Source organism: Rhopalosiphum padi, chromosome 4, assembly GCF_020882245.1.
Source record: "Rhopalosiphum padi isolate XX-2018 chromosome 4, ASM2088224v1, whole genome shotgun sequence".
NCBI lineage: Eukaryota > Metazoa > Arthropoda > Insecta > Hemiptera > Aphididae > Rhopalosiphum > Rhopalosiphum padi.
Window position 1 is genome coordinate 36,786,487 of NC_083600.1, and position 12,065 is coordinate 36,798,551.

General features: G+C 29.7%; 1 protein-coding gene across 4 annotated transcripts in view; it reads left to right on the top strand.

The window, feature by feature from the left end:
* The window catches only part of LOC132929564 (tyrosine-protein phosphatase Lar), a 151,257-nt gene that overhangs the window by 50,813 nt on the left and 88,379 nt on the right, over positions 1–12,065 (top strand). The window lies entirely within an intron of this gene.

Sequence of the window (12,065 nt, forward strand, 5' to 3'; positions counted from 1 at the left end):
AACCACTGTACGTCACGGAATCCCTTGGTACTATGCGTTGTATTATGTGGCAGTTGCGATTGTTTGACCATCGCGTTTATAAAATAAAAGTGCCACGCGAACATGACGACATATTCAATAGCCGTTTTCCGTTATGAAACAAAAGCGTTCGTGTACGCATAAGTATAATAATAATATTTAACCGCTCCCGGAAAGCCCTACAGGATAATGCTCTGGAAAAAGGGAGACGTGTGCTGGAGGAAGGAGTGAGAATGACGTTTGCTGCCACTCGTTGCCGGCGGAAACCGCCGAGTAGTAGGTACAATACAGTCTTTGCACAGTAATATTAATTGTACATAGAATGAACGCGGGATGGAGTTTCTTTATATTATTGTAATTTGTTATTTTCACAATATCGTCTTTTATTTTTCGTCTCTTGAGAAATTTTTAATTTCATTTTTTTTTTGCTTTTCGTTTGTTGAGATAAAAATGCTTTTGTATATAGTATATATATATATATATATATAACGATACATAGTACAACTAATAAGTATTATAGTTCGTGTGTGCTGTAAGTGAAAAGTCTTTCCAGTCACGACGATGATGAGAGTTTAGTTAATTAGTGTTGGTAAAAGGGACATGCGATAACATCGTTTGAATATTTTAATTTTCGGTATATTATAATACCACTATTATGAATATTATACTAACTAAACCAACCAGATACTGTATCTTTTCTTTTTTAAACGTCGTGCAGATAGAGAAATCGCGTGGTCGTCAGGTAAACTGAGAGTAATATATAATATAATATAGTGGATACAGACATCGCTTAAATAAATTAAGAGAAAATACTGGTCGTCGTCGGGAATGTCTGTAATCCGGATAATACGTCGACAGCGCAGCGGGGTCGGTATAGAAAAATAACTACAAAACGGAGGGGTTAGTTTTTTTTCACTATAGCTCGCTAAGATACCCGCGTGCGATATGACTGGTAACGATATTTTGCCCGTGCGTATTTACACGACTACAGTGGGCGCACGATACACACTTTTGACAGTTATATTGTTGTTGTAGCAGTTATATAATAATAACCCGTGTTGGAAAACCCAGTGTCGAAGTTCGTACGGGGTGCGGTTGTTTTGTGAATCGGCGAGAGGGTGGAAGTATAGGTATATATATAAAAACAAAAAAAAACGATAACCACAATAACTATACTCTGGTGGTGTTGTTATAGCGGACTGTTCCACAGCCGCGTTTATGTTTTTTGCGTGTTTCCACAGGTCAAGAGATAAGCCGAATCCGTTACAATATTTTACTATAAGTCCAGCTGGTTCTATAATAGTTATATACTGAAAGTTCTAAATAAAAAAAAAAAAAAAAAAAAAAAAAAAAAAAAAAGTCCAGCTGGTTAGTTAAATGGTATAGATGGTTTAGTTGACTGCGGCAGTTGTCTGCACAGTGATCTTATTTTGTATTATTTTCGAACTTGTACGCGGTAAATTGCAAACTACAAAACTGTAAGGCGCAACTAAGAAAGTAGTAGGTAGGTACACTATTTTATCGTATGATCGTAATGCGACGTTGGGGGATAATAATTTTTTTCCTTAAACCGTTCATCGAATGAACAAACTTGGAATATATTTTTCATTATGCATTGTAAACAAACATTGTTCGTTTGTTTGTATGTTTATTTAAATTGTTCTCACTTACAATGTTTGAATTTGAACCATCTCACGGTTATAGATCCAAATTACTTGATTAACTATGAATATAATATATTAAAAATGAACGATAAATACTCCAACATTAACTAACGGCTGATATTTTTTTTACTGGTAGACATTGTACAATAAAATATTTAACACAAAAAAACAAAAAATAAATAAATAGAAACTGATTTTTATTTGTAGACATACTTCACATTTGTCCTTTGTTGTATTAAAGAATATTAGAATTATGTTATTTAAAAAACATTTTTACATAGAATTATTTGGAGATTTATTTAGCTGTATAATTCAAGATTCAAGATGTATAGACGAGTTCACGTCCAAGCTTATGACAAAATTTCTTTAAGGATAAAATTATTATATTATTTGACATTTTTTTTAGGCTGGTTTTTATTTTAAATTTTGCGTTGCGTTGTTTTGTTTTTACAATTATTAATATTTTAATAACAAGAAAATATAAATAATACATAAAATAATGATTCACATGGTACACAACTATACTTAATTGCTTTACCAACATTTTTCGAATAAAAATTTTATTAAAGCTTTTAAAGTCATGGTTTTCAGTAGTCAGCACAGTTTTTAATTGAAATGATTTTTATAATTCAAAATTCTATAAGATATTTCGGATTTACTTCTAGTTAATCGTTTCATTTTAATTGTAGTGCCTATATTATAATTTATTCATCGTGCATTTATTAAAAAAAATATACTTATTTATTTTAGTAACTTTATAAGCACGAGTATAAAATATATTATAAATATATTTAATCATTTTTTTTTCTTTTTGGTAAAGTAAACAAATAATAATTGTGTAGTCAATAAAATATAAATATTTGTCATGCATATTTCGTATAGACATATCAATTACCTTTATGCTTATACAGTAGAATTGTGTGTTTACAGGTAACCGCATTTGGTTACAACAAAATTCAATCGTTTCATTTGTTCCTGCTAGTCCACCCTAAATAATCATAATTAAAACAATCATTATTATTTGTCGTGAGTCAAACAGCGCATTATTATAGAATTACTCTCGTCTGTGTCCATATACACGATTGTTATACGTTGTGTACACACCCATGAACGACTCGTGGCTGTCGCGTGTACATACATTACAAACATTGGTTCGTTGTCGCCACAGAAGGGAAACAATATAATAATATTATTCACCGTGTAATACATATAATAATAATAATACTAAACAATAATTACACTAATGTTAAAGTGCAAAGCAGATTTTTTTAAAATTGTAAATGAAATTTAGGTACCTTTACTGTAACAATATTTTATTTGTTATAAAATATAATATAGTAAGAATTCTAAATTATAATATTATATAATTATATATTTGAATAAACATATATGTATGTTAATTATAGGTTATATATTTTTAAGTGGTATGTTAAAATACATTTATAATTTTATTATTTGATTATTCAATTATCAAATTTGATTATTTTGAATGTTTTTTGGAAAATAATTTGAATGTAACAAAATGTACGTATGGTCTTTATCATATGGATTATTGCACTATCGACAATTTTTTTTGTATATTATCTATCATATTGAATTCATTTTATTTCGGTATGAACAAAATTGGTTTTAAAATTTTAAACTATGATTGAATATGATATATACTACATTAAGTGGGTTTGATGTTGAATTTAAACTTAAATTGAATCATTTTATATTAAAAACACGATTTATGGGTCTAAAAATAAATTTAATGGCATGTTAGAGTTATTAAATTGTATGTATAGACTTAAAGTTTAGTCATACTTTTTCCGGGACATTAATAGTGTATACTTTTTATTATTTAACAAAACAAGTGCTCAATTAACGTTGAGTTGTAGTTTTTAGTTGTTACATCTCTATATATAAGCTCCATTGATTGTTGTCGTTACGTCAGAGACTAAAACTACCGATTCTGTGTTTTGATTAACGTTCGTCGACGTTGGTGGTAGAGTGCAGACGGTGATAGTGTCGCTGTGGCAGAACAACGATAAACTCCATTTGATATATTATTATGTATGTGTGTAAATACTTCATATATATATATATATGTATAGATTACTTTTAGATCGTACGATGTACATAAACAGATCCCATCGGCTTCGACGGTGGCAATGGTGGGGTAGCTTTTTCTTTTATTATGGAACGAAGTTTTCGCGTATTTTTTCCACTTCGGAGTTTACCGATGTGTACACAAGTAGGCGGTGGTCGAGGGTAGGAAAGTTGCGTTAATTTCTGGACTAGATCTCCGGCCCGCTCGTGGGTAGGGATAAAACCTATTCTGAACTGATATATATATATATATATATACACGATCGCGATGAGGAAGCGGTGACGTATATATAAAGGCATCCGGGAGGTAGTCTGGCGAGGTGGTTGGCGGTTGCGAAAAAAAAAAAGAATGAAGTGAAGAGAAGAGTAACTCGACGATCTGGTGGCGGAATAGCGGCGATGATGATAGGAGGCAGAGTAAATTAAAGTTAACGCGGGTTTTCAATTAAACAATACCCTGGGTTTTTCTCTGTTACGTAGAGCGCGAAAAGTTCCGTTTTCCCATCGCCGCCGCCGAGCCGCCCACTCCGCCGAACCACCACCCCGCCACCATCGCAGTCCCTCGTCATCGTCGTATATACCATATATATACTCTTTGCAGCCACCGGATGAGTTCGGTTTCCACACATACCCGTCCGTCTGTTCACCCATCCATTCGGCTAACACCTCCACCAGACCACCCTTCGTGCAAGCGTACAGACCTCTCGCCCCGCCACACATGCAAGGCACTTACCCGTAAATCGTGAGTGCGTGCGTGCGTGCACCATCACACATGAGGTCCCCTCGTTCACGACGTCAAAACTGTAATAATATAATAATAATAATAATAAAGGGGGACACGCGCACACCAACACGTGTGGTTGTAGCCGGATATATCGAACTCTTCTTCCCCGATGTACGGTGTCGGCTGTAATATTGTATTATAATATATAATATAGTGTCAAAACGGAAACGAAGTTGATGTTACATCACAATCGCTCGTTATATCGATTATTCGCGTACGCGAACTCGTTTCCCATAAAGTCGTTAGCGAGGTATATCATTATTATTATTCCTGCCATGGCAAATTCGTGGCTTATATATATATAGAACACATTTACCGGGAAACGTCATGTCCGCAAATTGTGATGCGGAAAAGTGAAGATAATTAACAATAACTTGTGTGGCACAACGGCGACAACGATAATGACACAATTATATCCGTTGTAATAAGGATCGTCGATTTCCCCAACAAGTATATGATATACCTATAATTTATATTTTTCGTATATACAATACATATAACGGAGCGTTCTCGTGTGACTTGAATTTGTCACCCACTATGACGTAACTGATCGAGAATAGCAATAATAACTGTTCGTCAACAAATTTAAAAAAATTCAATTAATTTTGTTTCTCTACAAACTTCAGTTCTTTTGATAACCTCCACGCGTTCTTAAATTAACCATATAATTATATTTATCATCGAGATATGACGTCGGCAAGCTTATATATAATAAAATGTAGGTATATACGGTGTACGTATAATATACACTGCGAAGTTAACATTCTTTCCGTCTGTACACAACTTTCCGTTGCGGAATGATTTGCGTACGAAAAACACATCGTATCGTTATATATACTATTTCGGTTTCAACCCCAGCCACAGTTTTTACCACGGAATTTTTATATAATATTTGAACGTCGATGTTTTCTCATATATTGTTGTTATATTACATGTAGCATAATTTATATGTTACGATTCGTACTCCCGAGTTTTGTGCATGCTTGTATGGGTTGAAAACCGACGTCGATTAGGATAATTATTCACATTGGTCAATATTGTTTTAGTTAAATATATGCGTATTTATTCGCTGTTTCGTTTTCTATGCTGATTCTACGTTTAATCTCCAGCTTGATGTCTTTCAGTGGTATTTTGCTTTTATTTTATTTTTCTAAATTGAAAAATTCATGTTTGGTTGCAACGAACGAGTCGGTCATGTATACCATAAGTTCACAACGCGTTTTTTTTATATGATGAGTATTTACGCCGATTTATATATATAATATATATATATTACATACAATATTTACAACATTATTTTATTGGAACAAATCTTGGTTAGGTTGTTGAACAATGTTTTAAAAGTTCTAAAAAAACACTATAAACATTGTTATTTATTTTAAAGTTAAAAAATTTAGTATCGTGTTTATAATAATATTATTTTATACCTAAATATCAAATGAAAAAGCTATGACAATAAATTTAAAACATTTTTTTTTTACGTCGTGTGATATACTTTTTAATTCATTTTGTATTTTATTGTCAATAAGTTGCGTTACTAAAATAAAATACATTTAAATTGATTTGTATAATATTTAATAATGGGTTATATATGTATGATTATGTATAGTGAAAACTTGTACCTCTGGATGGAACTCTAATTATGATAATTTATAAGCTCAGACATTTTAAACAAAACTGGTGCCGACTATAGACCCGAATATAAAAATGATTTCAAATCACTATGTAAGTTATTATGACTGTACAAATTTCTTTCACTAGTTTTTCTTGTTTCTTATCACTTATAATTCATTGTAAATAGGTTACTTATTGGACATTACTTGAGTAGGTTGTAACTATTCAAAACTAAAAATAACTTGGAATTAAAAAAAAAAAAAATAAGATTTAAATACGTTTTGGCAGCTAGTGATATGTAATAATCTTTAGGTTTTATAAAAATATTATATTTTATTATTATAAATTTAGTACTTTTTTATCATCGAAGAATCGATACTTTAGATTTCTTTGGAAGTTCCTATAAATATTCAAATATTAAGTGAAGAAATTAATACAGGATTATTTTAGCTTATAATTAATTGGATTTTCATAAAGAGGATCAACAACATATTTTATATAATTTATAATTGGTATTATTTAGGTAGTAATCATTACCTGTTTTTTAATAAAGTAATTATAAAATTAGCTAAAATCAACGATCAATTTTCTTTTATACTGAATAAGGATACCATATATCACATTATTGTTCTTAAGTGAATACGAGAAAAAATGCATGAGATAGGTTTAAGTAAGAAAATTAATTAGGTAGGTATTAAGTATTAATGTACATTATATATTGTATTTATTAGTGTATATTATAGTTTCCTACTAAAATGGTAAAAATATGATATAAGGATACATCCTTTATTGCGTTTGATGGGTGTACTGCCAAAGGTATTGTGTAAATACAAGGATTTATATGTAAGTACACGTGCTTAGAAATGTGTTGCGCGCGTTAAGTCCACTAAAGATTTTTTCAGGTGATAAAGTGACTATGGGAGCTTTTGTATTGCTGACGGGGCGGCAAAAAACCCGTTAGCCGTGTAATTTACCAGCATCCGGTCGAGAAAATCTTACACAATGTATATGTGTTCCTGTATATGTATAAAAAGTGGAAGTATAAAGAAGGGAATAAATAAAAAAAAACAACTCGGGTTCCGCACGTTACAAATTAGTCGGTCGGCCGATCCCCCGATGATAAACAACAACAGCGAAGAGGTTGTTTTTGTGGTGGTGGGAGGGGGTGGTTATGTTAGAGGTGGGGGTTCCAGCAGTTTTACACCGGACGTTTTTAAAGTGGTTCGCAAGCTGACACTACGTTAAGTGCCGTACTAAACCCGCCCAGTAGTAGTAGTAGTAGTAGTAGTAGTAGTAGTAGTAGTAGTAGTAGTAGTAGTAGTAGTAGTAGTAGTAGTAGTAAGTATTGGCGGTAGTTATATAGTTGTAGTTGTGAAGACAAATAGTGGTGGGAGTGTTTAACTGTGTACGTGATATAGTGGGACGCAACAGCAACAGAGTGACTTTAGCTCGGATAATTGAAGTACTCTGTCCTGCCGAAAATCTGTCGACTAGAAAACATATTTTTCCAATTTTTTTTTTCGAAAATACTAGGAGATAAAGACGATAAAAATATATTTGTTTTAACTTTTGTTTATTTATTTATGTACACACATTTAGAGCAATGAGTGTCCATAACACTTCTTTATAAGGTAACAGATAAAAGTAAATACTTTAAAATTATAAACTCTATTAGAATATTAATTTATTTTAAATTTAAACAAATTAAAATATTGACAATAAATAAAATGTGTGGTTATTGTTTTATACATTTTATTATATACATATTTCATATATTAATACACTGTTGAAAAAATAAATTGTATTCAACTTTTAGATGTTGAACACTTTGTTTTAAAAATCTAATTGTTTACATTATTTTTTTTTCTAAAGAGAGTTAAAATGAAATTCTAGTGAAATTATTTGAAAATTCGCGTTTAAAAAGTGTACTGATGTTTTAATAATTGATATGCTTTCTAGTTGTATAAGTATAAAAACTTTATAATTTTCATAAGTTAAACCTTCTTTCGAACCATTTATTCTGTATGAAGCAAAAGTTTTCTTTCATTTTTTAATTTTATTTTTATAACCGTATATTAGGAAATAGTCATTTAACATTTAAACTACTGATCAAATATCTAAATAAAGTATTATTGAATTTTAGTTATTAATAATCTTAGTTTCCATGTATAATATTGTTTTAACCATATAAATTTCACTTTTTAATTAATTATATTTGTATTATTATAGGGCTCGGAAGTTAATGACCTTAAAAACATTAAAAAATGACCTAAAGAAATTACTAATACATATTTGTTTAAATTAATAAAATATATATTTTTTTTATATTGTACTGTAGTTTACTATAAAGTTATATATACATTTATCAAAGCTTACAAATTACTCAAAATATGACATAAAAATGACAAAAAATGCCCTTAAAAATTAAATAAAAAAATTACAAATATAGTAGACGAAAAAGAGTATTAACCGACGATTTAATTTTCGGCATTTCGAAAATATTATGAAAAAATAATAAAATTTAGGTATAATAATATTTACTACAACACAACAACGACTAATCGGTGAGATAAAATCTGATAGATACTAATTTTAGTCCGTGATAATTTCAAAGTTTTAAGTATGTTACTAAGTTATCGACATAATGGTCGACAAAAAATAAGAAGAAGTGAACTAATGTGAAATCAGTAAAAATGACTAAAAATGTGAGAAAATGACCTAAAAATATCAAAAAATAACTTAAAAAGTAATAAACACCAAAAAATGCAAAATAACAATTAGTTGTTCAGATTCACATGCTAATTAAACATATTTGTGGCCAGGAGAGCATCGTTTAAAAAGTTCAATAAAAAAAAAATTGCAAAATGCAAAATGCATCAACTTCCGAGCCCTAGAATTAATAATCTTTGGCAATAAAGTATTGGAATAGTATTTCTCAAATAAAAATATCATATTTAAAATACTATTACATGTAGAATTGATCTTTCTTGGTGTTTCTTTATTTATTTAAATTATCTCCTAATTGAATATATCAAAGTAATTAATACTTATCGTATGACAATAAAAAACAATTATGCATTCACCGTTCTTCAGTAAATCAACATTCATCGTCGAGTTGGGAAAATAAAACAATTATATTTCACCTGTCAAATAGTTGACAAGTAACGAGTTTGTTATCAATGTGTACGGAATAAAAATATTTTAGGGGAACGGCTGGACGTGAGAGGAAAAAAATACAATTATTAATTATTACGAAATTGTCTAGTTTCACCCCAGCGAGTCATATTATTTTACTGTTCCCAACGGCCGTCAGTCTGATTTCCGATTTGGACAGAGGTCTTTTTTTAATTTATATTTTTTTTTAATTTTTATTTTTTGAGCGTGGTGAAAATACAAAAGCAAATGAGACAGGTTTAAAAATTCCAATTAAATTAACTTTCGTTAAAATTAAATTCGAGGGAAAAAATAGTTTAAATACGAGTGGTTATTTTTAATCCTCCATTATTCGGTCTGGTATCATCAATCAATTCCATTTCAATTCTGTAATAATCGCCAATTACGGTTTTACTCATATAAGAAGGTTTAAAATAAAAATGATAGTTTAAATGAGTTTACCCTCTAGTCTATTACAGCGATTTAATAAAAAGTTAAGAAAACTACATTCGTTTTGATACTTTCAGAAAAATATTTTACGATAGTTTGTTGATTAGATTAAAAAAAATTAAATTTGAATTATTATTTAATAATTTTTGACATTCATATTAAATTTACCAAATTTATTGTCAATGAATAATCGTATCCATATAATATAATAATATGTAACTATATTTTCAAGTTCAAATTATGTAATCAATTATTTTAATATTCTGCATACATATATAATATATTCATTCAAATGTCTATAGTTATCGCTGCATAATTGCCTTTACAATATAATTAATTGCAGTTCATTACTGGTTATCTTATTTAATATTAATTGACCTATTATCCGTCCATATACATAAAACTATCCGAACAAAATTTTAAAATAAGATATGATTAAACTTTTGCAATTCATGAATTGTGTTTTTAAAATATTACTATGGGTACCTTAACTGTATTAAATTTTACTTTGAGATACGATCATAACACCCGCGTTGCTTAACGTATATGCGAATTCGACAAATACTTGCAGTAAAGTTTTTATTTAATTTTAACTACCGCAAGACGATCATTCCAAAGATAACTCTGTTGATCAACAGGTGTGTGCATATGACCTGAAAGATGTTGATATTAATCTTGACGACAGGCAATATTGATTTGAGAGATGGGAAAATTTTAATAATTTAATTACTTACCGGAATTTGTGAGAATTATTCGAGCGTTTCTATTTCCTTTCAAGAATGTGAAATAAATACACACTGTCATTTAAAAATCTCTTTTAAAATTTTTTCCATTGGCATCAAAATAAACATGTTTTCTTTTGACATAAAAACTTTAAACTAGAGATAATGGCGCTCAATGTATTTCTTACCAAATCCAGACCTTTATAAGACGGGTATAACGAAGGAAAGGTAGGTACAAAAAAAATTATATACACTATCGGTGGACTGCAATTTGTTGCTTATTACTGAGATCGAATAAGAGAAACTTACAGTAGTGCCTTTGGATGAAATGACACAGATTAATAATTGAATGGATGAGTTTACTTTCCTATACGTATAGTTTGATACCACCGTCTACCGGTTATAAGAATATTAAATAAATAATTCTCACTGGTATATCAAAAATCAGCAAAAAGTCTCTTGGATAAAGTCGATAAAATATTCATGGTACCAATATCTGAGTCCCCCTTCTTCCACACGATATACTTCCGTAAAACACACCTAAATGGTCGAATTTCCAAAGGAAATCCCTTGTTTGATTTTTAATCATTGCCTCCGCACATGTGTTATATATTTGTTCTTTTGATCTATTTAGGGTTTATATCGTTATTGTCGCTGTTTAGGTTGGTATCAAATATCAACATGGCTGCAGCAAATCCGTTTTTTACCTGTGTTGCGTCGGGTCATATTGTATAGTAGTAGTCATTTTTGGACGTTTTTTTCCATAGTATAATAATATATAAAATAAGAACAAAACTTTCAAAATATCATACTATTATTTTAGAAAAATAACCTATATTCCTTTAAAAACAAATTGAATTCGTAAACACTAGGTATACGGCGAAACGCGCTGATTATTAATTAATGAGTATTGTCATTTGGTATAATATATCAATGTTTTAAAACTCATTTTTACATACAGTGTAACTAAAACATTTAAATTTGAATACGTATTATTAGATAATTTTAATTAAGTGGTATAAATAGCTTATTTTTATTTCTTTATTCATAAAGAAAACAAGTAATACATGTATTTATGTACCCATTTACATACAACAGAAAAACTATACTGGAGGTGTATTTAAAATCATTTAGATTTCTGATGACGTATTTCATATGTATCAAATTAATAAATAATGTTTATATTTTTATTGTCGAATAACGCGTAAAAGTGTCATTAAATGTCAATACATATATTGTTGTACTGTCATCTTTATACATTCTCATAATATTGTTTATGTACATAATCACTGTTTTGTTTTAAGAGTTGCTGTTGGTATTAAATTGATTGGAATATTATGATATACATGCAATTGATAGGTTTACCAAAACTACATTCTAACTTTTCGTTTTATTATTATTTATTTACTTTATTATTTTTTACAACACGATCAAGGGCGGGGAATATTGTCCCTGGACTCCGATAGATTGCTTGCATCTACTCTTAACGTTTCTTTATTACACCAAACAACTATTAATTTTCCCGTTGCTTTATCGAAACTTCTTACTTTTAATTAATTCTGACACGTC